General features: G+C 57.2%; 1 protein-coding gene across 4 annotated transcripts in view; it reads left to right on the top strand.

Annotated features, from left to right (window-relative positions):
- Positions 1-27,813, top strand: part of NAV1 (neuron navigator 1) — a 211,499-nt gene that overhangs the window by 449 nt on the left and 183,237 nt on the right. Inside the window, exon 1 of one of the 4 annotated variants that reach the window (XM_060126307.1) lies at positions 9,398-10,673. The exons of the other annotated variants lie outside the window; for them this stretch is intronic. The gene's annotated coding sequence lies outside the window, so the exon portion shown is untranslated. Of the gene's footprint in view, positions 1-9,397; positions 10,674-27,813 lie in introns of those variants that run through there. 4 annotated transcript variants of the gene reach the window in all.

The following is a 27,813-nucleotide window of genomic DNA, read 5'->3' as shown; positions in this document are numbered from 1 at the left end:
CTGCGCGTCTGGTCCAGGAGTTGACTCACCATGGGCCACCCAAGTTCAACCTTTCGGAGCCTCGGTTTCCCTTGCCTTGCTGTTGAAAGTGTGTTGAGATCCTCTGATTAGAGACACCGAGGGCTACATTACACACACACACACACACACACCCTGCCCACATCTTCTCCTCCCACCCCAGCGGAGCGAGCTGAACAGCTGGGCAGGTGACCTTGGCGCACTGTTCCAGAAAACGTTCTCTGGCCCCCGGATGCACCGAGAAGCATCGCACGGGCCCGGAGGCTGTCCTCCTGGCACGCCTGAGAAAGCTTCCCGGAGCAGCTGGGAGGGAGGGAAAAAGAGAGGGTGGCCGCTCTGGGAGCTCACCTACGAGTCCCCGGTGCTTGGGCCCTGGGGTCCCTTCTATTCTCACAGCCGACAGAAACTGGTCGGAAGATAAAGAACTGGCCAGGTCTGCAGGGGGCAGAGAGGGGAGGCAGGATCGGGGAGGCGTGAGTGGGGGCGGTGGGGATGGTGTGCAGCTCTGACGTCCACGCTGCAGACAGGGTTCCTTGTCCCCGAGCCCAACATGGGAACATCAGCTGGTGAGTCAATGGGACTTTGTTAAGACAGCCCAGGGCGCAGCTGGCGCCGGCTTCTGGGACGCGCCGGATCCCCCTCGATAATGTGCTGTTTATCTGGCTTCCCGTTTCAGTGGTTGGCACACCATTGGCTCGTTCAAATTCAAGCTGAGAAGCCTGCGGCCTTGTTCGCGCTGCAGAAGTAGAGGGTCTGCCTGGGTTTGCATCCTGCCTGCGTTTTGTTCCCCTACGCGGCGTCCCCTGCGACTCTTATAACGGGGCTGCAGGACTTCACACAAAGAACCCTCCCCCTAGTAGGCGGAGCTGCCACTAGGTAGACCTGGGCTCCCTTCAGGCCAAAGACACAGAGGACTCCAGCCTGCTTATGAATTTTTTGTATCCTGCTTTGAATTTGGGTTTGTGTGTCTTTGGGATTAAACTGGGAAAATGAGACGGGGAATCGCAGTGATTGTGCGTTTCCTCGCCCGAGATGAGCTTTACAGCGGTCCGTGCTTTTACCAGTGGTTTCTAGGGGAAAGTTGCTGATCAGTTTGTAGCTCCGTATCAGCCTGTGTTGCTCACTTCCTGGATGACCCGAGAGCAGGTCGTTCCTTACTTGTGTACCATGGAGCAGGAGAGAATGACCAAGGCTTTTCTGATCTGTGCTGCAGCCTCTAGGGTCTGTTTCCCCGAGCTCCCCAGGTTTAGAGGGAAGAGCCCCTACTCTGAACTCCCCCGGGGCAGGTTTCCATTCTGCTTTGTGTTTTTATCTCCCTGTGAAGGCCTTCCTGCCCGCTGTCCTGTCTGACCACGCCCAGCGCTCAGCAGGCATCTTTCAAATGTTTGCCAAATTAATACAATTGGGAAAAAAAAATTTGGGTCCCACCCAGAGGTCTCCCATCCAACTCCGGTGCCCATTTATTCTTATTTATGTCTTTCTTTGGGAGTCGTGTGATTTGCCTCCACCACCATCCCCCCACCCCCCTTTTCCCCTGCAAACCTGGTCCATAACGAGGTGGATTTGTTCACAGGTGGGCAAGCTTTAAGCATGCAGGCCTTTTCTGGGATCTCCTTGGGAAGTCCTGGCCTGAGCAAACTGAGAACAGCAATGCTGTTTTTCCTTCCCTTCCCAAACCTGGCCCCCTCCTGAGTCCTTGGGAGCCTCTGGTATTAGCCCAGCTTTGGCCCAGTAGGAAAGAATGGCCTAGAGAAGAAACAGCTCTTGTCCATCTTTTAAAACTTGTCTCTCTTTTCATCTTTCCATTTCCCATCAATGTCACTTCCCTTTTCTTTTAAAGTTCTTTTGAATTCTGAAAGGGTTTGGCCTTTAGAAGCACTAGTCTAAAGAGGTCTCGCCTCCCAGCCCCTGCCCTGCCCTCCCCTTTACAGCGGGGAATCAAGGCCTACAGGAGGGAGTGGAGGGGCTCAGAGCTGCACAGCTGGGGCTGCGGAAGCCAGCCTGGAACGCGGGGCTTCTGGCTCCCGGTCTAGGGCTCCTTCCCTTTCAGCCAATCACTTCCGTGCATCAGAATGCTTCTCTTCCTAGTATTGCCATCCGTAGATCTCAGAAGATGTTCCATAGCTGTTGGCAAGAGAGAGGAACAGAAACAAGGGGGACGGAGAGCGTCTGTGTCATGGAACCAACCACCAGCTCTTAGAGTCTAGGGACCACGGAGAACTGAGAAATGTGTCTATCCTTGACAAACACTCCATCATTCTGGCCCCGAGTCACAAAACAATCGTTAAAAACACTCCTGGGGCTTCCCTGGTGGCGCAGTGGTTGAGAGTCCGCCTGCCCATGCAGGGGACGCGGGTTCGTGCCCCGGTCCGGGAAGATCCCACATGACGCGGAGCGGCTGGGCCCGTGAGCCATGGCCGCTGAGCCTGCGCGTCCGGAGCCTGTGCTCCGCAGTGGGAGAGGCCACAGCGGTGAGAGGCCCGCGTACCTCAAAAACAAACAAACAAACCAAAAAAACCACTTCTAGTTCCTTCTTCAACTTTAAAAAAAAAAAACCCACCAACTTTTCAAGTGGAAAACACCCCCCCTACGTAAACAGTTTCCTGGGCCTCGTCTGTTCCCTCCCCCTCCTGGGAAGGCTGACTCAGGCCTGATTTCCTCCAGGGGGCCTGGGGTTTTGCTTGCCAGCTTCCTGTGGTTCTTGAGATGTGAAGGGAGGCAAGAAGGCTGAGCCCCAGGTCACTCTGGCCTGCTTGCGGCTGTGGTTCCGTTTCTCTTGCACAGACCATCATCCCCATCAGACCTGTTTGCTCTCCTTGATTCTAGTAAGAGACGCGCTAACACACACGAAAAACTAAAGGTGCTCGCTGATGCACGCTCCGCCACCAAGGCCCATTAGTAACGAGATGTTCCCGCTTCAAGGGGCCCTGAGACCCTTCCGATGCCCAGTCCTCCGACGCTCTGAAAGCTTTCCTGAGTGGGATCGTTTTCTCCGTTTCTTTTTTGGATTGTCCACTGCTGGTGTGTAGAAACACAATTGATTTTTGTGTGCTGGTCTTGTCGCCTGAAACATTTGTTTATTAGCTCTTTTGGCTTTTGTATGGGTGGATTCTTTGGGATTTTCCATATGCAGGGTCATGTCAACTGTGAACAGAGATAATTTTACTCCTTCTTTTCCAGTGCAGATGGCTTTTAACTGCTCTTTCTTCCCTAACTGCTCTGGCTGGAACCTCCCATCCAGCGTTGAGCGGCTGGTGAGAGCAGGCAGCCCTGTCTGGCCCCTGATCTTAGAGGGAAAGCTTTCAGTCTTCAGCGCTGAGTAGAATGTCTGCTGTGGGTTTTTCATAAATGCTCTTCATCATGTTGAAGAAATCCCTTCTAATCCAACTTTTCTAAGTGTATTTTATCATGCAAGTGTGTTGGATTTTGTCAGATGCTTTTTTTCTGTGTCAGTTGAGTTCATCATGTGTTTTGATAATTACATTGATTTTCTTATGTTGAAGTACCTTTGAATTCCTGAAAAAAATCCCTCTGAAAGCTTTTTTTTTAAAAAAATATGCAAAATTTCATTCTTTTATTTAAAGAACTGAAGAAAATTTGACAAAGTGCTAACATTCTGTAGTTGGGTGGGTGGGTACATGTTTATTATAGTTTTCTTTATAGTTATTGTACTTTAAACATTTAAAAATTTTTATTGTGGTTAAATACATATAGCATAAAATTGACCATTTTAATCACTTTTAAGTGTACGGTTCAGTGGCATTAAGTACATTATTGTGTAACTATTGTCACCATCCGTCTCTAGAACTTTTCCATCTTTCCAGACTAGAACTCTGTCCCCAGTAAGCAGTAACTCTTCGTCTTCTGCCCACTCCCCAACCCCTGGCAACCACCATCCTGCTTTCTATGTCCATGAATTTGTGAAAACTTTGTAATAACTAGAAAAGTCAGGACTTTGAGGCATTGAAGGATTAAAGGACCTCACCCCGTGTCCAAAGGGAACATCTTAGAGGGATTTTGATTCAGATCTTTTTGACTTAAACACTCGCTCAACCACTGCCCCTGTGTCAGAGACATTTGACAAGCCCAGGTGTAGACATGAGCTGACCCAAGTGTAGACGTGAGCTGATCCAGGTGTAGTCATGAACTGACCCAGGTGTAGACGTGAGCTGATCCAGGTGTAGTCATGAACTGACCCAGGTGTGGACATGAGCTGACCCAGATATAGACGTGAAGTGACCCGGGTGTAGACATGAGCTCACTAGGTGTAGACATGGGCTTACCCAGGTGTGGACGTGAGCTGACCCAGATATAGACATGAAGTGACCCAGGTGTAGACGTGAGCTCACTAGGTGTAGACATGAGCTCACTAGGTGTAGACATGGGCTTACCCAGGTGTTGACGTGAGCTGACCCAGATATAGACATGAAGTGACCCAGGTGTAGACATGAACTGACCCAGGTGTAGACGTGAGCTGACCCAGGTGCAGACGTGAACTGACTCCGGGTCTTCATGGGGTCGGAGGGCACCAAGGCCACCCCAGCGTGAGCTGCCTTTTCCAGCTCAGTGGTTCCATCTTGACGGCCCGTTGGCCTCACTGGGGAGCTTTGACCGGGACGGACGGGTCCCTGGGCCCAGCCCCAGAGTGTCGGCTTCCCTTGGTTGGACGCAGCTGCCTCCGTGACTCTGAGGCACGGTGAGGGTTACGGCCGCTCGGTGGCTGAGCTGATTTCCTCCCTGGAACCCTTGGCTGGTCACCGCGTTCGGTGACGCAACTCCCTCCCCATCTGGACAGTAAAACTGACCCACCTTACATCCCTCCCCGACTTTAAAATCCATTTGTAAATAGAATACATGCCAACTTCTGTAGAACTGAACTTTCAAAGTTGGAAAGAACCATGTCACGAAGCCCCATGTTTGCTTTCCAGGTACCACAGGCGCCTCTAAACCATCCCCTCCAGGGTCCTCTGGCTGGGGACCCCCCACGGCTGTGTGCTGAAACCATCTGGTTCTGTATGTGAATGCTCTGTCCTTCAGGGTTCCTCCTGGGTTTATCTTTCGTGGGTGTGACTGCCTCTGGTGAAGATACCAAAGGTGAATGGGCTTCACCAAATGCACCCCCAAATAAAGTGGGGGGCTAGCAATAACCCACGCAGAGCAAGTGCTGTTGCCCCACACGGTGACAGCCTTTCAGGGTCTGGAAGCAGATGCCACGCGCTGCCCGGGCTCCTCCTCTGCCCTGTTTCCTTCAGATCGTCCTCACTGGGTATGGTCTCAAGTGTCTTCTGGGAAGACGGATGATGTCATAGTAAGAATCTGGACCATGAATCGAGGCAGGCTGGGAGTCAAGGTTCAGGTCTTGACTTTGCATGCAAAGTCCTCAGCCCGTGATGAATGTTCCACACATATTAGCGACTGGAATCCTATTCTCCCCCCTGGCCTCCGTGCTGTCTGTGGGACCTGGGCCTCCAGAGCGCCTGGTGGAGACGCCACTTCTTCCCCAGGGAGAGCTGAATGAAAATGCCTCACTCCTAAGACACTGTTCCCCAGGCGCCTGATCTCCACCCTTCCACCACTCCCCCTCCCATCACAGCGATTCCCGTGATCCGGCCAGGTTGGGAAATCCACTCGGAGAGCGATTGGGTCACGTGAGCCCGTGGAGCCTGCCCTGGTCCAGGGACGGTCAGGGTGAGATTCCCCTCACCCTCCTCGTTGCACTAATCACCCTTAGGACAAGCCGGGGTCCATCTCCATCCGAACAGAGGACGGCTCTCCAGTCCCGAGCTCCCTGCACGTCGGCAGATGCCTGCCATCAGCTGGGAAGGCAGCTCTCTTTCTGACGTGTGGATCGCCCCCCAGAGCCTGCGAGCTGGCTGTCCAGCTGGGGACACGGGATAAGGCGTAAAGCAGGGAGAGTCTGGTGGCGTCTTTTGCCCTTTGCTGTCTGTGTTGCCTCGTGTTCTTTTGGTGTCCCCTAGCTTTCTGCAGACTTGGAGCAGCGTGTAGAATTTGCCAAGCTCATTGGTGCAGATGGTTGAGTTGACTGGGCAGGAGGCTGGGCTCCAGGTACTGCTAAGATGCCAACTGTCTGTCTGCTCTCCTTTAACAAAGGAGACAGCTGACGCCCCGGGCCGGGACCAGCAGCTGCCCGCCCGGCCCTCGTCTGGGGTGGTTCTGCGAGTCCCTGGGCCCTCCCCAGCACCCCCATGCCACGCACGCACTCGGGGGGGGGGTGGTGGCAGCTGTGGGGTCAGGGCCCGCCCCTGCTTCCCTGGGGACAGGAAAGGCGCCACGACAGTTAGGGTGCTTCCGACGTGGAAAGTTTTTTCCCTGTGATGTTTTATTTTGAAAAAATGTCATATCAGTAGAGAAGGCGAGTGATAGGACAGTGACTGGGTTCTCTGATTGGTAACGTTTTGCTCCGATGCTGTGTCTCTCTCTCCCCATTTATCCGCATCAGTGTATATATAATAACACTTTCCCGAGCCGTTTGAAAATAACTTGCTGAGATGGTGGTATTTAACCCTTAACGATTGCCCTGCATTTCCTGAGACCGAGGACTTCTAGCCCCACAATCACACCCGATGATAGTGAATTTAATAGCGTTATTATATGTAACAAATGGGCCACATTCAGATTTCCCAGTTGTTCCCCAGATGCCCTCTAGGGAGCTGTGCATTTCCCCTCCGCCTGGTGTGCTGGGGCCTGCGCTGCAGTTTTATCTCCCGAAAGAGGGGACTGTGTCATGACCCCTTAAATTGGGACAGGGATGCCCTGAGTTTTGCAAAGCACTTTGATTCTTATGATTTCATTTAGTCTTTACAACCTCTTAGCGAGACGGGCACTCATCTTCTCCCCATTTCACTGGTGAAGAAACTGAGGTTCAGAGAGTTATCCCAGCGGCCCCACCAATGTGAGCCGTCATGACCATCCCAGGCTGCATGCCGTGTGATCTTACTTACAGAAAGCCATCTTGTCTTGTGAGGCCTTAGGACCTGCCATGCTGTCCCCATTTTACAGACGAGGAAAGTGAGATTGGGAGCCTCCAAGGCTGGTATAAACCACACTCCCGTCGTCCAAACACCATAAGTGACCTGCATTCCTTTTGAAGCAAGTTCAGTGTGACTGCTGGTCGCTGGGCAAAGGGGAATCAAGCGGATGTGACCGAGGGGAGGGAGAAGGGGAGCGGCCAGGAGCTTCTCCAGTGCTCTCGTCTTATCCAGCTGGGGGTTCAAGAGAGTCGTCCAAGCGTCCTAAAACAAGAAAACAAAACTCAAGGTTATAGGTGGGAAATAACCGATAAAAGGAATGAAAATAAAATATTGGGGGGAAGAGAAGGAGAAAGAGAGAGATTCTTATTTTCTACTATTTTGTCGGGTAACGGCAGATATTGTCTAAAGGTGGCAGAACAGGGAGTCGAGTTACCAGTGTATCATCCCCGGCTGTGTGGGTAACCCCCCAAAGCACTAGTAGCAGAGGCTCCCTGGGTGCCGATTTCATCACTCCTACAAATTTTACCCACTTAGTCCAAGGAACACTGTCAAAGTGTTATGTTTTCAGTTCTGTTTCTCATTTTCTCCTCAGAGTTGAAAATAACCCTTTTGCACGAATTTAGCCTGTGTTCTTCTGTCAATACACTGAGACTCTTTGGCTTGTTAGCTGGTCTGGAGCTGACACACCGGCCCCTCCCGAGGTCCGTATCTCCCGTGAATCCAGACCTCCCCGCCGTTACCCATCTCCCTACCAGATGTCATCACAGGGGCACGTCTCTGGAGGCCACGTCACCCCTGAGTCATCCCACCGCTTCCTCTTGCTGGCCTTGGCCACTAGGGGAGCCCAGAACGTGGCCGCAGGGTTGGAGTAGTTGTGGGAAGAGGGCGGGAAGGCCCTGCTGAGCTGGCCAGAGGGCCCGGGACTCTCTGGCACCATGTCCAGCGCAGACAAAGCCCTGTGTCTGGGATCCGGGCGGGGGCTGGCGGGCCGATGTGTCTGCGAGAGGCCGCCCAGGGCAGAGGAAAGCCCGCTGGGCCACGCTGGGCTGGCCTTCGAGCTGGAGGTGGCCTGGCTGGGTCCCGGCGGGGAGTCAGGCTCAGGAAATCCTTGCTCACTGATGCCTCGAGGGGAGGGGGTGGGTTGTTCGTAGCTGAGGGCCAGGTGGCCGTGGGTGTCCGTCCCTCTCTCCTGCCAAGGGGAGCCCCGGTCCTGACTCTCCCTGGCGGGTGAGAGGCCACCTCCTGGGTCCTCAGCTGCTCCTGGGGCCTCTGCGGTGGGAGATGGGGGTCCGTCTGAGCCGGGCTCCGGCGACTGTAAGATGGGGACCGTCACTGCTACCGCACGGAATGGCGAGAGTCGTCCTAGGGTTAGTGTGTCAGGAGCTGCCCGGCTGGAGCGGGCGCTGGTCACTGTCGTCGGACGCCCCACGCTGCCCCTGTGGCCGCCCCATGTGGGCCTCGGAGGGTGAACTGGGCCAGTGACAGGGCAAAGCGAGGAGGCCGCGAGCACTCAGTGCCCCGGTCCCGCAGACCACACTTCTGGGTGGATTGATCCCCAAAGGGGTGTTCGTATGCCGGACGGGGAGAAGCTTCCCTGCCAGGGCCAGACGGGGAGGGGGGAGACGTGCGGCTCTGAGATGTGTGATCTCTCTGGGCCCCGGTGGGCTCCAGGCTGCAGGCCTCTGTGGGGGGGCAGGGGGTGTGGAGCGACCTGGGGCTCTTTCAGCAGAGCCTGCCCATCGCTGGCCCAGGCTGTGTTTCCAGGGCGTCGCACACAGCCGCGGCGTCGGGAGGAGAGGTCGCAGGTGTGGACGAGGCAGAGTATATGGGAAGGTGGGAGATTTGAAAGGATGAGCTCGAGCCCCCGGAGCCCAGATCCAGGCTGGGGCGGTCGCCATGGCAGCAGGACACCAGGGAGGGCTCAGCCTGGATGCCTCAGGCGGAAGGAGGGCCTGATTTATGAGGGGGGAGAGCCGTGCTCAGCAGCCCGTGGACGGGGCGGGGAGGGGGGGCCTTCTACTCTGTCCGCGTCCACCCGCCTCTGTGCAGTGAAGGTGGCTGGCGCCTCAGGCTGGCCGCGGGCTGAGCAGAGCCCGAGCGAGACTCCAGCCTGGAAAGCAGTCGAAGAAAACTCTTCCCCTCACCGTCCACGGCGCCCCCCCATGCTCTGGGCCCTGGGCTGGCCTTTCCCTCCAACCCAGAGGGAAGGAACCCTTTTCTCCTTCTTTTCCCCCTATTCTGTTGTATTTTAATTGGGGTATGATTTACAAACAGTGAAATAACACAAACCGTTAAGTGTTCCGTCTCATGTGTTTTTAACAAATGAACGTACCTTGGTAACCACACCCCAGTCCAGATATAGAACATTTCCATCAGCCCAGTTTCCTCCTGTCCCTCCTGGTCAGGACACCTCTCCCACCATTGTTTCACTGTTCAGATTTTTATCGCCACAGATTCGTGGTGCCCGTTCTTGAACTTCACGTACGTGGGTCACGTAGTGGGTTCTGTTGTGTGTCTGACTCCCTTCGCTCAACACACTACGGGGAAGCTTCCACTTTGCTCCTTTTAATTCCTGCCGTGGCGACGAACCGGTTTGTTTCTGGCGGAAGCTTCCAACGCTTTTCCCGTTCCAGGAGCCACATCTTCCCGCATCACCAGGATCTCTGCTGGGGTTTTGAGAGTGAAGATGTGCTGGAGGCCTTTGAGGTTGGCGGTGTCGTCTTCCTTGTGCCGAGACCACATCCCGTTTCGTGCCTCCCTGTGCGTGGCCCTGGTGCCGCTTCTTTCCTTCGTGGGCTGGGAGCCACCTTCCCTCCTGGAAGGTTCAGATCATGGACCAGCTGGGGCATCCGGCCCCACTGGTGGCGCCAAGCCGGTGGGGAGACACCCGAGGTCCGAGAGGGCGTCTGACCCGGTGTCCGGAGCCCCAGCTCGGCTCTGGTCTCTGGAGGGACCCCAGCACGTGCTCCGAGCCTGGCGCACGGTGGGCTCCCAGGAGAGGTTCTGAGTGGACGGGTGGTTAGGGAGGGAGAGCCAGCCGGCACATCTGCTGTCACAGTCGGCGAGGGCAGCCCTGCAGGAAGGCGGCGAGAGCCGGTGGGAAGCAGCAGGCCGCAGTGAGTTGCACACGGGAAGGACCAGGATGGAGAGGCAGCGAGCCTGCTGCCCTGAGCCTGGACCCGGGGGATGCACTTGACTTGCCCCAGCCTCAGCGTCCTCGTCTGCCCAAGAGGACCGGCCCCTTGTGTCAGCTTGCTGGACCTGTCATCGCAAAGTGCCACGAACGGGGTGGCCTAAAACGACAGAGATTTACTGTCTCGGTTTCTGGAGCTGCGAGTCTGGACTCCAGGTGTCGGCAGGGCTGTGCTCCCCGCAGACCTGTGCTGGGGGGTCCTTCCTTGCTTCTCCCGGCCTCCCGAGTTGCCAGCCGTCCTTGGTGTCCCTCAGCTGGTCGACGCATCACGTCGGCCTTTGCCTCTGTCACCACGTGGCCACCTCCTCCCTGTGGGGTCCTCATGTGCATCTGTGTCCAGATTTCCCTCTACTTAGGTACGAGGGCACCCCGCTTATAAGGGCAACTCTACTTGAGTGTGACCTTGTCTTAATGAATTACATCTGCAGAGACCCTATTTCCAAATAAGGGCACGTTCTGAGACACTGCGGGTTAGTATTTCAACAATCTTTTCTTTTTTTTTGAATTTTATTTTATTTATTTTTTTATACAGCAGGTCCTTATTAGTTATCTGTTTTATACATATTAGTGTGTCCATGTCAATCCCAGCCTCCCGGTTCATCCCACCACCACCCGCCTTCAACGATCTTCTCCTGATGACGCAGTTCAGCCGCTCACATACCACCTGCCTCCTGACGTGGAATGAGGCGACGCGTACCAATGCCTTTGTAGCTGTGTCATGTAAGGCCAGTGCCAGGGGTGATTTGGGCTGGAGGACCTGCTTTAACGTCCTGGGCCCTTGTTCAAATTCCCTCCCCTCTCTGAGTCTCCATTTCCTCATCAAGTTTAGTCTCTAGCTTCTTCTCCAGATCTAAATCCTGTAAGTCTTTGCCTCTGCGGTTCTGAGTTTTCAAGTCTGGGAACCTGGGAGAGCAGTGGGGTCCCTGGCAGGTATGGGGAGGTTGGGCAGGGGGCCGGTCTGAACATCAGAGGACGCTCCCTCTTGGACCTGCCCCTTCCTTCCTATGGTGGTTGGACCCTGGCAAGCCCTGGGCATCTTCTGTGCGTAGCCCTGGGCCACTGACCCTCACCTAGTGAGGCCTGGAAGGAGGGAGGTCTGCTATAAATAGCGCTCTCCGATCCAGAGGCCCTCTTCCTGGGCAGGAAACACAGCAGCCTGAGGGCAGGAAAAAGGTGTTTCCGAAGGAGAGGCCAGAAAAGGGAGAGGCTAGAGGGGGTTCAGGGGAGGAAAGGCTCTGCGGAGGCAGCTGGGCGATGGGTCAGTGGGTGGCTTAGGGCTGCTCGGGGGACTGGCTTCTGGCTCTGCCTGGGGTCTGTGTTCACGAGAACAGCCCGTGGAAAAGGGCTAGGAGGGGTTTGGGCTGGGAGGTGGGATTTCAGGTGGAGCGAGGATTGAAGGTGCCACGTTCACTGACCCGGCATCGCTCATTCATCCACCGAACACTTGTCGGGACTGTGCTGGGCGCCGGGACGGGTGCTCTAGGCTCAGTTACAAAAGACGTCCAGAAAGCAAACCAGCGATACAGCCTGGTTATCACAAGCGCCCCAGAGGCAGCTCAGGGCTGGCGGTGGGGGCGGGGGGGCGGCGGCGAGACAGAGGAAGGAATCGTAGGCGCTGGCGGGGGTGGGGACCTCCGGGGCAGTGAGTGCTGTTGGCTCCCAGGACCGAGTCAGGCAGAGAGTGGTTGTGAAGGGGGTCGGGGGCGTTCCAGGCGGACTCTTCACCTCTGTTCTTCTGGCCCAGACCTTGTCCAGGAAGGGCCTCCGGGGTGCTGGTGGTCTCAGAGCAGCCCTTGTCGCCTCCACAGAGACTCTGGGCCCTTGCGGAGCATCGCCCCGCAGCTGGACGGCTGAGAGCACTGTCTCCCGTGTCCTGTGCTGAAGACATGTGAGGGTCTCCACTGCCGCGTCCTTAAAGAGCCTTACAAAGTCATCACTCCCCCTGGAAAAACAGAGGCTTGACTCTGCTGAGGTCTCTGCGGTAGCGAACGTCACCGGCCAAAGCGCGGACGCTGGCTTATCCCTGGGGCAGGGGACGATGGCAAGTCAGCCCGAGCCTGGGAGCCCTGACTCCTGGCCCTGCCCGAGCACCGGCCCCCTTAACTGAGGGAGGGGACTGTAGGCTGTCATTTCTGTTCAGAAGCTCGGGGAGTGTCAGGCTGAGACACCTTTGCGTCCCCAGGCCACCAGCAGTGCTGTTGAAATGCCACATGCCAGCTGTGGTCATTCAGCCAGGGTGGCTGGTGGTCCGCGCCTTCGGAGGAATCTGGCTGGGCAAAGCTCAGCTTCCGCGGCCCCCTTCCTGTGAGGCAGTGCTCGGTGGTTTGGGAAGAGACCCAAGGCTGGGCTGCTTGCTTGCCTGAGTCCCGCAGCCCAGTCCGCTACAGCCTCGGGGCCCCATCAGGCCTCGATCGGGACATGAACTCTCCTTGGGGCAGTCACCTGCCAAGCCGCACCTTCCCCAGGGGTCCCCGGGGTCAGCCGGAGGGAGAACCAGGTCAGGATCTCACCCGTAGCCTCCTCTGCTGGGGTCAAATGTTAGAGATACCTCTTGATCTTCGCACTTCTCAGGTGGGTAAAGTGAGGACCACCTGGCCCGTGCCACTTAGACTGGAAAAAATGAGTAAGGCCCGGGAGTAGACGGCAGGACCTTCACCGTAGTCACGCTGAGAACTGTCAGACGTGGTCTGTTCCAGTAGGAGGGATGAAGGGGCACAGGGTGGCTGTGTCTGCACCGGGAAGAGGATGAAAGGGCTCCTGGGGGGCCGGGGAGGGGGCTGAGGGTAAGAAGGAGGTGGGGCAGCAGGGCTCCTACCCTGCCGCCACTTTCCAGTTGTCTGTGCCGGTGATGCGTCCGCAAAACGCCTTCACCTGCACAGTGGGGACCACCTTACCCCAGCTCGTTGGACTGGTCGAGGGTGGGATGACATCACCCACATAAGGCACGGCGTCTGGCCTGGGGAAGGGCAGCTCTCCGTCAGGCCTGGCCTGTGGAGGGGAGTTCCCTCCATAACTGGGTTGCTCTCGGGCCTCCCCGCTCAGGCCCGTGGGAGGCTTCCGTGAGCTGGGAGGATAAGTTGCTGGTGTGAACCTGTTCTGGTCAACGTCGCCCCTGACCCACCACCTCCGGTCCAGCTGGAGGGCCTGGCCCCGTGCCCTCGGAGGGTCCGACACGGGGAGTGGGGGGTGGGGGTACTGCCTGGACCCCTGTGTTGGGTGGGGAGGCCAAGGCTCTGGAGCAGAGCTGGCTTCTCGGTCGAGGAGCTGGGAGCAGGGCTTTGGGGTCAGCGATGGGCAGAGGGGGCAAGTTTGCTGGGGCCGGAGTGTGAGGGGGGGGAACCCGATCGCCTGGAGCTGTGGAAGGTCACCTCCCTCCTGGGGGAGTCCGTTTGGGAGCCCTCGGGAACAGGGTGGTGCCTACCCACTCTCCTCCCCGCCCCCCCCCGCCCCGGGCAGGGCCCAGTGCCACCCTCCAGTAAGTGAGGGCAGTGCAGAGGATTCTGGGAGCTGGAGAAGGGATGGGGTTCGCCCTTTGTCTGCAGGTCCTGCATCTTCCCACCGCTGCCACCAGAGGGCGCAGTTGCCCAGCAGAAGCCCAGTCCCCACGCCCTCTCCTGTGTGGGCAATGGGCAGCGGGCAGCAGCGGGCAGCTCTGCACCTTGGGGGCTGTCCCTTCCTCATCCCAATGCCGGCCCAGCTCTGGCCGTCCTGGGCCAGCAGTCAGCAGGCAGGAGCCCAGTGACCCTGCATCAGTGCTGGTTTGGGGTGCCCAGGGGACGGCACACCCCAGAGTGGGGCAGAGGGGGCTGGATTGGCGCTGGGCCCTGGGTTCCTTGCCCCATGGCAGGCCCTGAGACACAGGGACTCCCTGAAACCCTCCTCCTGGTCCTTTAGGGCCCAAGTCACTGTCCCATGGCGGGAACCAGGGTCTCTACAATCCAGATCTGTTGCATTGCTGCCTCTGCTCCCTGCAGGGCCCCTTTCCTGGGACAGGGGGGCTGTGCAGAGCTCCAGGGTCTGTGTCATGAGCCCTGAGGCCAGGCCGCGGTTCCAGGCCAGCCCTGGGGGCACGCAGCAGACAGTGGGCCTGGGGAGGGGTCAGCATCCTGCTGCTTCCCACCCCCCACAAGGGCCTTCCCATCTGCTGCCAGTCTTCGTTCCCTCCAGAGGTCCTGAGTGGGGCGTCCGTCCATGGACTGGCTTGGGGTGGAGCTGGGGTGGGGACTTGGCGCTCTGAACCCTCTCTTGCTGAGACCCCAGAGTCCTTGACCCCGGGAGCCTCGGGAGGTCCTGTCCTGCCCCGAGTCCTCCTCTTTGCTTTAAAGGGAGAGTGTCGGCAGTCCCCTTACTGCTGGGACAGTGGGATGTTGACAGTCAATGGATTGTCCTAAACGTCGTGATTTTTTAATCACGTGAGAGCGGTGATCTGTGGATGGGAAAGAGCTCCCAGCCTGAAGGATGGCGTCGTGGGGGATGAGGGGACTCACCCTGCCCTGCGCGCGTGCTTTGTACTAAAGCGGACGTGGGCAGGCACAGGCCTGGGTTTCAATCCTGGTTCTGCTACTTGCTGGCTGGGTAGCTGACTACGGTGCTTCAGTGTCCTAGGCTGTAAGTTATGAGACTAAGTTATGTAAGTTATGAGACTAAGATTAAACCTGCAGGGTAGCTAGCACACGGCAGGCCCTCGAGGGACGTCAGCTTCATTTTCCATCATCTGTGTGTCTAGGTTTTCCTTCTGAGTCTTTTTGCCCCAGACGTTCTGTCCCAGGGACTGAAGCTGTTTCCCCAGACTGCAGGCTCCCTTGGGGCCGGGCTCTTTCTCCGGCGTCAGTGTGGGGTTTACTGGAGGCAAGGCCTGTCTCCCCACACGTCCTCGGCCTCTGTAAACGTGGCAGCTAGGCCTTGCGCATCAGACTGGGCGCTGTCTCTGACGGCAGGGGCTGTGTTTCCTCCTGTGCCATCGGACTGGGAGCGATTTTCAAGGTTGGAGCAAAGGCACCTGAGGATTAGGGGCAGGTCAGTTTGACAGTCGTCGAGGGGCGGGTAGCTAGCACCACGTACTTGGTGGGCTCTGAGGGCGTTTTTCTAAGGCCGTGTCCGCCCCGGACCCCGGCGTCGGGTCCTTGTTGGCAGAAGGTGTTTCTGCAGTGGAGGCATCTGGGGTGCATATGCAGAGTTGGCCGGGCTGGATGGAGGCCTGGAAGGCTTTGGATTCCAGGCTCTGGGACTCACACACCCCCCGCCCCCCATCGCAGCAGCCCTTCCGCAGCTGGCCGCACAGGGACGGGGTTGGTGGGCCTGGCCTGGGGTGGGGGAGGGCAGCGGTGTCCTCCCCTCGGGTACAGCTGCATCTCAGCAGGAAAAGATGAAGGGATCCTGGCAGGACTGGCTACCAGCCCCAGTCTTCCCGCCGGGTGGGGCTTAAAAGCCTCGTAGGAAGCAGGCCACCCTGGGAGTGTGCAGAGCAGGCCCTGGGACCTCTTCTGCTTGAGCTGAGGGGTAGGGGCGGGACTCCAGGCTGGGGGGGCTGGAGGTGAGCTGGCCGTCGCGGGTGCAGGCAGGGCAGGGCGGGCTGGTCCTGTCTCCGGTGTTTTGTCTGTAAGGGAACCAGCGGGTCGCCGGGAAGGAAGGTGGGCTCTGAAACCGCACACCTGAGTCCGGATACCGGGCCCTTTGTGCCTGGACGGTCGGGGACACGTCATGGGATCTGTTTGAGCATCTCCAGAAAGTGGGGGTGAAAGCAGCCCAGGTGGTGGGCAGTCGATGAGGTAACGCACGGGCTTCGTGAGCAGTTGTTGCCAGGAGGGACGGCCTGGGCCCTCGACTGGGCTGCCCTGTCCTGTGGGGAAGCCCTGGGGGTGGGGGGGGTATGTGTGAGGAGGTGACAGACCCATTAAGAGGTGACAGGATAGGCAGAGGGTGCAGACGTGCTCAGCAGGCAGTAGGGGCGTGCTGCCCTGGGCTCACTCCTCAGCGTCTACAGAAGCAGGAGACATGTGTCCTGGGAGGAGCCTCTCCGGACACAGGGGCCCACACTGGGGGTCACTGCCCCAGGAAATCACTCTGGGGCAGCCCAGGCTGGGAGGAGTGGGCGGGCCTGGGCCAGGGGTGAGCGCATGAGAGCGCTGGCCCCAGGATGCTGCCTGGGGGCGGTGGGACCCAGCTCCCTGCTGCAGGTGCAGGGACATAGCGGGGTGAACCCCAGAGCGCCCTAACCCTGAGGCCAGGCAGAATCGGACGCCCGGAGTGTGTGCTCCAGGCCCGACGGGGCCACTTGACCCTGGACTGACACGCCCCTCCGCCCGCCCGCCCGCCCGCCCGTTCCACTTCTCTGAGCCTCCGTGTCTCATCTGCAACGTAAGGGCACGGACTCCTGTTGGAACAGGTGTTGTGAGGCTAAAACGAGGAACCGGGGAAGAGCCGTGGAGCCGACAAGCGGGGCTTTGCCGGCCAACCCGCCTGGCGGGGCCCCAGTTCTCGCTGGCCTCGCGCGGGGGCTGGCACGTCGGGGAGGGGGCAGCTCCCCTCGGGGGAAGGACCAGTGGCCGGAGCTCGTCCTCCGCTGGTACCAGCAGTGCTTCACCCTTCACTTGCGGTCCCTCACCTGCAGGGCGGAGCTGTGTGCTCCCATCGCGGCTTTGACAGATTTGCACCAACTTGGTGGCTTTGCCCAGCACACACCTGTGACCCCAGGGCTCTGTAGGTCAGAGGTCCGACAGGGAACCGCCAGGCTAAGATCCGGCGTGGCCGGGCTGTGTTCCCCTGGGGGCTCCCGGAGAGCCTGTGGCCTCGCTTAGCGGCTTCTAGAGACCGCTCTCCCTCTGGCCGGAGGCCCTGCCTCCATCTCTAAGGAGCGTCAGCGAGGCCCTCCGCGTGCCGCCCTCTCTCTGTCTCTGCAGCGGGGCGGGAAGGCAGCTCCACTCTGAAGGGTCCGTGTGATTAGATCAGGCCCACCCGGCTCAGCCAGGGTAATCTTCTCATCACTGGCCCTTACCCCTGACCACGTCTGCAAAGACCCTTTTGAACATGTTCGCAGGTTCTGAGCATCAGGGCGTCTCTGCGGTCCCGGACCGTGGCGGGGAGGGCGTCCCTATCACAGAGAGGGTTGTTGAGAGGAGTTAACACGAGTCAACTGGCCGCCCCGGAGAAGGGCTCAGTGAGTGTCTGGCTGTGGTCTCAGCGTCACCGCTACTTCTCAGCTGCTGTCCTGAGGGAGAAGCTGCAGCTCCAGTGTCACTCTCCCTGTGCCCCCGTGTCCTCACCATCAGAGGGTCTGGGCAGCTCCAGCTCCAGGCCGAGGAGACACACAAAGTCCCCTTGTGCTGCCCGAGGGCGGCTGCCAGCAGCGGGCACGGGGCCCGGCCCAGGCTCTCCTGAGGATGCGGCATCCACCCAGATCGCGGGGGAACAGAAGGGCCCCTTCTTCAGAGGCCAGCAAGGCTCCAGGCGGACCCCCGAGGGAACTGAAGCCCCTCTGTGGGGAAGAAACTTTCCGTTGTGAGCAGCCTTGCTGTTTGCAAAGTGTTTTACAATCATTTTTATTAGCGGAGCCCCAGGGATCCGAGGACAGTGGGGGGCTGTCACCCACCCCCGCCTCTCCGGGGAACACTGAGGCCCCCATGAGCAGAGGCCAGACCCCCGGCCACACGACGGAGAGGCTTCGACCAGCCAGACGTTTCCCCCAGCACCCCCCATTCACTGAACCGAACCCCAAATCAATGCCCACACGCCCCGCGGCCCCTCTCCGGCTTTTCTCTAAAAGACCAACTTGAAATGCCGCCGCCTCCTGTCTGGTCCTTCTCTCAGATGCCCTGTGCCCTCCCATCACATCTGGACCTCTCCCCACCCCTCGCCCCCCCCCACCCCCGAACACCCGGCAGCTCCATCCTCACCCCAGTTCAGTTGGAGGCCCGCGCCTCCAGGAAGCCCACCGCACTCCCCAGCGCCCCACTCTCGTTCCCCTGGCCCCTCAGGGACCGGGCACACTGCTCAGGGCTCCCTCCCCCGCCCCGTAGTTAAGCTGTGCTACCGGGCAGCCTGCCCCGCTGTCCAGTGGCTGTACTAGCCCTCACGGGGCTTTCTCCCCAGCCCACCACGGGCACACACAAACCCCCTCTTCCCTTGGGAATCAGTGTTGCACCACAGACTCCCTGCCAGGGTTCCTTTCCCCCCTAAGTTGTTTTCTTTTCCCCCCTAAGTTTTAACAATTTTTTTTTTTTTTTTTTTGCTGATTGATGGAGCTCACGATGGAGCAATAGAATAGCCGTCACCCCCTCCAGAAGTGACAGGTTAACTCCCTGCTGGTCTCTCTTTTCAGGCAGGCTCCTCTCTCACAGTTAGTGCCACTCCCTGCCTACAGTTTTGTGTTTTTTGCTTAATATTTTCTCAGGTATTTTCTATATCAAGCAAAGCTCCGTACACATCCTTCTGAACGTTCTTTCCTATGGGTGTTCCATAATTTGCTCGGCGGTCTGTGACCCCAAACCGTAGGGTGCTGGCTGCGTTAGTCGGTGTTTTGGAATAGACCACCCCTACCCCCAGCCTCTGGGAGACAAAAGAGATGATCAGCTGCTCTTCACGGGACTCTGATTACGATCTTGAACCAGGTGGAGTTTGGAAATCAGTGTCGCGCCCTCCCCACACCCTGCCCTTCCTGCCGGACACAGGGGAGAGCAGTTGGCTGCGGGGGGCTGACAAACACCCCACCCTGCTCGTGGGGAGACAGCTTCTGTGGGTGCAGGTGGCTGTCTCTGCTGGGTTCTCTGATGAGGCCGTCCCCAGACTCCAGGCGTGTTTGTGGTCAGAGGTGCGCTGATGAAAGGGGCTCTCAGCCCGCTCGGGGGAGAGGGGCTACCAGGTGGCGCAGGGCTGGGCAGACGCTGGGCTCTGCCCCCCACCCCAGCTTTGCTGCCACGCGGCTCAGCGAGGTGTCTTGGGCTCCATCTGGTCTGATTAAAGCAGCGATCGGGATCACTGTGTGTATAGACAGCTGTGTGTATATGTGCCCCGGGCCGTCTGAGGCCCAGGGAGTGGGACCTACAGCTCCCCGGGACCTCCCTTCAAAGCCAACGCGGCCAGTGCCTCCCATAAAGGCTGTGGCTCCACACACACCTCCTTCCCCAGCCACGTCTGCACCCGGGCGTGCACACGGTCCCCGGCCGCACCTCAGGAATGCCCTTCTCTACACGGTGCAGACCCACACGAGGGTCAGACCCGGAGACGGAGCCGCCCTGAGCGCTCTCACTGGCTGTGCGGTCAGCTGTGTCCCACCATCGTCCTCCATCAGACCCCGACAGGTGCTCTGACCCCCGGAGTCCTGGGCCGGAGGCTGCCCCGGCCATCAGAGGAGGTGTGGCGGGCCCCCGGAGAGCAGGGAGACGGTGCAGGCTGGAGTGCAGGGGGGTGGGGGGCACAGAAGCCACAGGCTCCCCCTGCTCCTCCGGCGTGGGGAGGGGCTGGCCCCAGCCCAGAGCGCACCCCTCGTGCGGTGGCCGTGTTCCGGGGACAGCTCTTGTCCCCAGCTGGCAGGTCCCCTGGGAAGATCTGGGCTGCCCATCCCGGAGTCCTGGCGCCTGAATCTGTACTTCCCGGAACGCTCCAAAGCCTACTTGTTAACACAGCGTCGGCACCCACTCCCGCCTCCGCCGCCCCCTGAGGCTGCGGCCCTGATCCCCGTCTGATCGATGCTGTATCTACCCCTTCTGAGTTTTGGGCGGTGGCATGTCTGGCCCCATCTGGGCCCCCGTGCAGCTCCTGTGAGGACCTCCGTGCTGCCTGCACACGTGGACCCAGACATGCTGCCTGCGTGGTGGGCTGGGCAGACGTGGGTTTGACAATCACTGCGGCCGTTAGGCGTGTGGTTTTGCCTCCTCGGGCCTCAGTTTCCTCACCTGTAAAGTGGGAATGTTAATGACAGTCACTCCATGAAGTTATCTGGATTCAACAAGAGAACGTGAGCGACACCCGTGTGCACGGAGCCTGTCCCAGGGTGTGTGCTCAGAGAGGGGCTCCACTGCAGGGGCTCTGAGCCTCAGGCTGCCCACTGACCCCCCTTCCTCAGCATCTATCTGGTCTGAAAGTCCAGACGTGCCTTGTGCGCACACAGAATTTTCTGGGGGGCCTTCTAGGCCCTGGGGAGGCAGGGCCCTGGGGCCGGAGGGCTGTGTAGGGTGGGTCCCCCTCCGCTCTCCTCCTCCCAGCCGCTTCCTGTTAGCAGGACACCCGGGAGAAGCATGTTTCCTCCCTGCACTGGGCAAACCCCGGCCATTCCCTCAACCCCAGGACCTCTGAGCTGGCTGGAGGCTTGTCCGAGGTGGACAGCCAGCCCTGGCCAGAGATGCTCAAATGATCCAGACTTGGGGCTGACGTTGGGTGGGCCACCGTGGGCTTCGTTCCAGGGGGAGTCTGCCTGCCACCTCCTGGTACCCAGGGCAACGGTGCGGGGCGTCACAGCCACAGTGAGAGCCCCGCTGATGCTGGGGCCGGCCCCAAAGGGGCTTGGCTTTGTGAAGGATTCTGATGTCCAGAACTGACATCACCTTCTGTTCTTGAAGCAAATGACTCCAGGGATCTCGAAGCACTTGACTAAGCCCCAGGGACACTCAGAGGGTGTCATGGGCCCCTGACCTTCTCTTCATTTCCAGGGTTGTTGAAGCAACCCTCTGTGATCTAACACCGTGTGAGGCGTTCTAGATTGCCAAGGGTGTGTCTGCTTTTAAACAATTACCTAGGAAGAGGCAGGAGGGCCAAATACAGTCCGTGGGCCTGAACGGGGTCTCTTTACCACAAAGGACCCTATAGACAGTGGCAGAGCTTGAAAATAACACAAGGATTCAGCGACAATACATTAGTGTTAATTTTCTGACCGTGGAGTTTGGGTGGTGGTTACATAGAAGGTACGGACTCTAGGACGTAAACATTACCGTAATCTGGGTGATGACCTAAAGTCAGCCGTTTACTCTCAAATGGTTCGGGGAGGGGGGAACGTTCTTTGTACTAAAACTTGGAACGTTTCTCTAATTTTAAGGTGATTTCCAAAAAAGTTAATCAAAAATAAACAGAAAAGGTAAAGAAACAAAATAAAAACCACAGCTTTCCATGGACCCAGCCTGAGCTTTTTTACATGTTGGGCCGTCTCTGGTCCTTCAGGTGTATGTTCGTTCTTCTGCTATTTTAGGCCTAGCTTGAATTCACACAATCTAAGTGATTGACACAAGGCATTGTGGAATATAAACATCACAGATCTGCCACAAACCGAGGTCAGTTGGATTCTTCCCACAGACCCGGAGTTCATACCTAAATTGGGGCAAGTGGGGCAGGGGAGTAGTCGCAGGAAGGGGACTATGTCCTTAAGCTCGAGAAACGGCTGATGGAATGATTCTGGTGGAAAAAATCATCTAGGGAAAGCGCAGTGATGCTGGGAGCTTGTGGGGCAGCACAAAGAAAAGGGTGCTGTTCCCAGGGGTGGGGGGTCCCCCTCAGGGTGCATTAGGAAGTCCTTCCAGCCTCCCCGTCAGTGCTCCCTTAGCTCATCTGGACACCCCCCGAGTGCTGGCGGAGGGCAAAGAAGCAGGCCCTGGAGGCTTCCGGCCACGGTGGCCCCCAAGTCGGTTTCCTTCTCCTCTGCAGTTTACCTGCGAAATAAAGGGAAACCTATCACCTGCCCGCCTGGCCCACGGGATTATTGTGAGAACCCAGTGAGGTAATACACGTGAAGATGTTCTAACCCTAAAATACGGTATCTGTTTTATTCATTACGATTCATATCGTTTACTAGGATGTGTTTATTATGATAGTGGCACCGCAGCCATCCTGGTGGAAGCCCCTGGCCTCTCTTGTGTCCTGATTAAGCTGACCTGGAAAACACCAAACAAAAAATTAGAGCAGGTTCCCTCCCTAGTAGGAGCCTGTGGCTCACGTGCAGGCCGTGCCCAGGGCCACCCCTCCCTCCCTTTCAGGGCAGCCAGTCGACAGAGCAGGCAGCTGCCAGGGTCAGGAGGGCTGGGCAAGACAGCCCTGAATCCAGTCCCCTCCAGTTCCGGGGGCGTCTGGCCACACACCCCGTCCTTACCTGGCCTGCAGTCCCAGGAGGCACAGGTCGGCTGGTGGGAAGGGGCCCCGCAGCCGGGCGCACGCCCTCCGGAGTCTGTCCTTAGAGGACACAGGAGGCGAGTCTTCAGAGCGGCTGTGGGACGTTTACCTGGTGCCCAGGGGGCGGGACACAGGGCTCTTCCGCCCTGTTCACCGCCTGGCTTCTGCTGGAGGGTGTCCCCAGCCTGGCTGAGTGCTGAGACCTGGGTGGCGGTAGCCCTTTCCCGCGCCTGAGCGCGGGCCTGCTCCCCGGAGCGCAGGTGTGGGAGCGCGTGGCCTCCGGGAGTTCCGGTCCCTGGAACCCGGGCCGGACAGCGTGGCCTATTTTCTAGCACCAGCCCTGCAGCTGCCTCTGCTCTGCCGCTGACCCTGGTTGCCCGTTGCTAAGGCAACCGAGCCTCGAGTTTCCTGAGCTTCACGGCATCTCAGCGCCCATTTCCGCTGTGTCTACGTGCGCCCCGCCGCCGCCAGGGTGGAGGTGCCTGGGGCTGCTCCGTCCTTGCCGGGCCTGGTGACCGTGGCCTGGTGACGGTGTGCGTGCTGTCAGCACACTCCGAGCCACGCGGGCTTGCGGCACTGGGCTCCGGGCTTGGCCAGGCCGGAACCTCCCGCGCCCGCAGTGTGATGGGGGGGCGTCGGGCCACCTCCCGGAGCTTGGTCCTCACCAGTGACGCCGCCGAGGCGGTGGTGGGGCTGCTGTGAGAACGACATGAGATGGGGACGAGGTCGTGCAGGCAGGGCTCCGAGCACAGAGCCTGGCACGTTGTAGGTGCCGACCAATAAGTGGCATCTCCCTCCCTTCCCTGCGCCCTCCTGGCTCACCTGCCTGCAGACTGTCTGCACCTACCGAGCAACTTCTGGGCTTCTGCGAGGGTGGGGGTGGGGGGCTGACTTGCCCGCCTTTGCAGCACAGCCGAGGGGCCAGGCCCGGGCGAAGGGGGCCCCGGGGTGAGGACCCTGGGCCTCTGGCTATGGGAGCCCAGGACTGCAACTACAGGGGCCCCTAGATTATCCACAGTCAAGAACAGGGGGCCTGGCCAGCCTTCTGTTTTGCCGAGAATCGCTTATTATAGTTTTATTTTTTTCTGCAGTAAATTTCCCTTCCTAATATGGTTTTGTTTATCCCACTATTAAAGGCGGATTACGTAGGAATTTATCCTAAGTAAATGATCATCAATGTGTACAAAGATCAAGCAGCAAGAATGTTCTCTGCAGGATCGTTGATCACAGTGGAAAGGCTGCAAACTGGCTGAGTGGGCCCAGCACCAGGGGTGCCGACGACATCCCGGTCCAGCCATCGGCAGGAGGGGACCATCTGCTGTGCCGCGTGCGTCCTGGGGCGCGTTCGTTCATTCATCCTGTCATCCTTCCACCTTCCTCTGACTGCCCGCGCGGCTCACGTTCGCTGAGCACCTTCGGAGCAAAGGCCTTTACGACACAGTGTTTTTATTCACGTGTGTGTGGATGAGAGTGTGATCAGAGATGCAGTAGAAAAGTCGGGGATTCTGATGGGACGGTGAGGACGCTGGGGGAGCAGGGATATCGGAACACCTCCAGGCTGAGGCGTGCACGGTGCCGCGTGGCGGTTCTGTGGTGATGACGCTCTCTCCAGCCTGCAGAACTGCAGGTCCCAAGCTGTATTCTTAGCTCCTGAGAGCATCGTGGGCCGGGACAAGCTCGGGACTGGCGTCCAGAGACCCAGGTGCGAATTCCTCTTCCATCCTGAGGCCTCTGCTGCCGTCAGTGAAATGGGGACTTTAATGCCTGTCTGACCTACTTCCAACAAGTCCTCACTGGGTGCAAAGGAGGCCTTGCAGGGCCCTCTCTAACTGTGCAGGAGAACATGCAGGGTTAGTTTTTCCAGGACGAGATGCTCTTTGTCCCAGTAGATGCCCTCAGGCATGGTGTCCAGCTGTGTCCTTCTGGGTGCCCCCTCGCAGCTGTCCAGCTCTTGACACTCCCCATCCCATCCGGGCTTTTCCCATCGGACCCGGGCCAGGCTCTGTGAGCCCAGCACCCAGGCCAGGCCACCTGAAACCGCCGTCATCATGGGAGCCGCCACAGATGGGCCCTCCCCTCAAAAGTAAATAATCAAACTTTGTTTAAAACCCTGCTGTAGTGTTTATTTGTGTTGGTCAAGCGCAGATTGAATTACATGTGCACAGGGCCTGTCCCTGAGGAATTTACCAACTTGGCCAGACACCCTGACTGATTCAGAGGACGTACAGGCAGCGGGACATCCAGCCAAGGCAGGCCGCAGGGAGCTGGCCCAGAATACGGCTGCTGACCCCAGAGAACTTTTTGTTTGTTTCCTGATGCGGGTGTGTGTGTGTGTGTGTGTGTGTGTGTGTGTGTGCGCGCGCGCGCGCGTACACATGTGCATGCACCCATGCCATATTTAAACTCTCTCGAGGAGAAGGAAGGAAAGACGGAGGGAGGGAACAAAAGCAAATCTTGGAAGAGGGGCCCCGTGACCCCGATACAGCCGTGTGCAGCCCCTGCCCTGCCCTCCTCTGGACCGGCTTTTCCTGGCATCGTCCCTCACACAGAGCTTTCGTTACCGCCGCCCCCATCTCACACACACAACCCCCCTTGCTGTCTTGCAGTCAGGACCCTCCATCATGAGAGAGGAGCCCACACTGTCTTCTGCTCCAGGCCGGCCTGCGGTCGGCCCCAGACGTGGTTGCCCTGGGTGTGGCCACGAGGAAGCCTAGACCAGCTCAGCAGTGGGGCCTCCAGCCGCTGGCCCAGGCCATTCTGTGGCTTTGCATGGCCTCCACTGACTTCAAAAGCCCACCCTTCCCAGAAGGCAGCTGTGCGTGGTGGGGTCGGCCCTGCCCACTCTGCCCGGTGGGGCGAGGGAAGACCCGGCCATCGCCCCCCAGCCGCCCCGAGCCAGCCCTCGGGGCCACCCGGTCTCTAGACGGCCTGGTCCAGCCCAAGCCACAGCAGCTCTGTCCAGGAAATTCTAAGAGAGGCCCCGACAGCACAGCTGCTCTGAGAGTGGACTCTAGGGCCAGATTTCTGGGTTCAAGTTCTGGTGTCTCTTCTTTCGAGCTGTGCAACCTTGGGCAAGCCGTTTAACCTCTCTGGGACTTTGTTTCTTCATCTGTAAAATGAGGACAAGAGTGGCATCTCCCAGGTTCTTGAGGTAGTTAGATGAGCTCTTATATGAAAAGTATGTAGAATCGTGCCAGGGACCTGAGGAAAGCTGTGGGGGGTCACACGTTTAGTTTTTTAAGAAAACTGCCCAGCTGTTTTCCAAAATGTCTGCACCATTTTACATTCCCACCAGCAGCATACGAATGATCCCGTTTCTCTGCGTCCGCCTCAGCACTTGGTGTTGTCACGGTTTTTACATTTTAGCCGTCCAATGTCTGTGTGGTGATACCTCACTGTGGCTTTAATTTGCATCTCCCTGATGACTAAGGATACTGAGTTTCTTTTCATGTATTTACTTAACAGTCTGTGTATCTTCTTTGGTGAAATGTCTCTTCACATCTTCTGCCCATTTCCTAATTGAATTGTTTGTTTTTTGACTGTTGAGTTTTGAGAGTTCTTTATGCGTTCAACGTACTACTGGCCCTTTGCTGGATGTGTAACTGGAAAGTATTCTGTCCTACTCCAGAGCTTGTCTTTTCATCCTCTTAACGGCGTCTTTTGCCAAGAAAAAGTTTTCAATTTTTGACAAAGTCCATTTTTTCTGCTTTTCCCTTTAGGGATTGTGCTTTTGTTATCAAGTCTAAGAACTCTCTGCCTGGACTTAGATCCCAAAGATGTTTCCCTGTTTCCTAGAAGTTTTGTAGTTCTGTGTTAAACGTTTAAGCCCATGATCCATTTGAAATTGACTTTTGTGTAAGGTGTGTAAGGTGTAAAACACATGTTGAGGTTCATTTCTCTTTTTTTCTTCTTTTTTTTTGTTTTTTTCTTCTTTTTGAGGTTTATTTCTTTGCCTGTGGATGTCCAGTTGCTCCAGCATCATTTGTTGAAAAAGTTATCTTTCTTCCATTGAATTGCTTTGCACCTTCGTCAAAAATCAGCTGGTCAGGGCTTCCCTGGTGGCGCAGTGGTTGAGAGTCCGCCTGCTGATGCAGGGGACACGGGTTCGCACCCCAGTCCGGGAGGATCCCACATGCCGCGGAGCGGCTGGGCCCGTGAGCCATGGCCGCTGAGGCTGCGCGTCCGGAGCCTGTGCTCCGCAACAGGAGAGGCCACAACAGTGAGAGGCCCACGTACCGCGAAAAAAAAAAAAAATCAGCTGGTCATGTTTGCGCGTGTCTATTTGTGATTTCCTTCTTTGGTTCATCGTTGATCTCTGTGTCTATCCCTCTGCCAATAACACACAGCCTTGATTACTGTTGCTGTAGAGTAATTATCAAAATTGGGTAGACTTATTCTTCCTACTTTATTCTTCTTTCTCAAAATTGTTTTTGCTATTCTAGTTCCCTTGTGTTTCCGTATAAATTTTATAACATTTATATCTACAAAAATTCCTGCTGGGATTTTGATAGCAATTGTGTCAAAACCTGTATATCAGCTGGGGAGTAACTGACATCTTTCCTGTGTTGAATCTTGAAATTCCTGAACACGATATGTCTTTCCATTTATTTAGATCATCTTTGATTTCTTTATCAGCATTGTGTAGTTGTCAGCCTACAAAACCTGTACGTGTGTTATCAGATTTGCACCTAAGTATTTCTTTTTTTAAAACTAGTGGTAAAACACATAACAAAATTGACTATCTTGACCATTTTTTTTTTTTTTTTTTTTTTTGCGGTACGCGGGCCTCTCCCGTTGCGGAGCACAGGCTCCGGATGTGCAGGCTCAGCGGCCATGGCTCACGGGCCCAGCCGCTCCACGGCATGTGGGATCCTCCTGGACCGGGGCGCGAACCCGCGTGCCCTGCATCGGCAGGCGGACTCCCAACCACTGCGCCACCAGGGAGGCCCATCTTGACCATTTTTATGTGTACGGTTCAGCTGGGCTAAGTGCAGTTACACTGCTGTGCGGGGAATCTCCAGAGCTCTTTCATCTTATAAAAGTGAAACTCCATTAAGCAACAACTCTCCATTTCCTGCTCCCCCCAGGCCCTGCCAGCCACCCTTCCTCTTTCTGTCTCTATGAATTTGACCGTAGGGACCTCACAGAAGTGGAATCACACAGTATTTGTCTTTTTGTGACTTGCTTATTTCACTTAGCATCATGTCTTCACGGTTCATCCATGTGGTAGCATGTGTTCGAATTTCCTTCCTTTTTAAGGCCAAGTAATATTCCATTGTATATATATACCACACTTTGTTTATTGATTCAGCCATTGATGGACACTTGGGTTGCTGCCACATCCCAGCTATTATGAACAATGCTGCTATGAACATGGTGTAGAAATATCTCTACGAGACTGTTTTCAATTCTTTCGGTTATATATCCAGAAGTGGAATTGCTGGATCATATGTAATTCTATGTTTAGAGGACCTGCTATGCTGTTTTCCATCGCGGCTGCACCATTTTACATTCCCACCA

This window comes from Lagenorhynchus albirostris, chromosome 2 (genome assembly GCF_949774975.1).
Source record: "Lagenorhynchus albirostris chromosome 2, mLagAlb1.1, whole genome shotgun sequence".
NCBI classification, from domain to species: Eukaryota; Metazoa; Chordata; class Mammalia; order Artiodactyla; family Delphinidae; genus Lagenorhynchus; species Lagenorhynchus albirostris.
The sequence above is the reverse complement of the archived record's forward strand: the minus strand, read 5'-3'. Positions and strand labels throughout refer to the sequence as shown.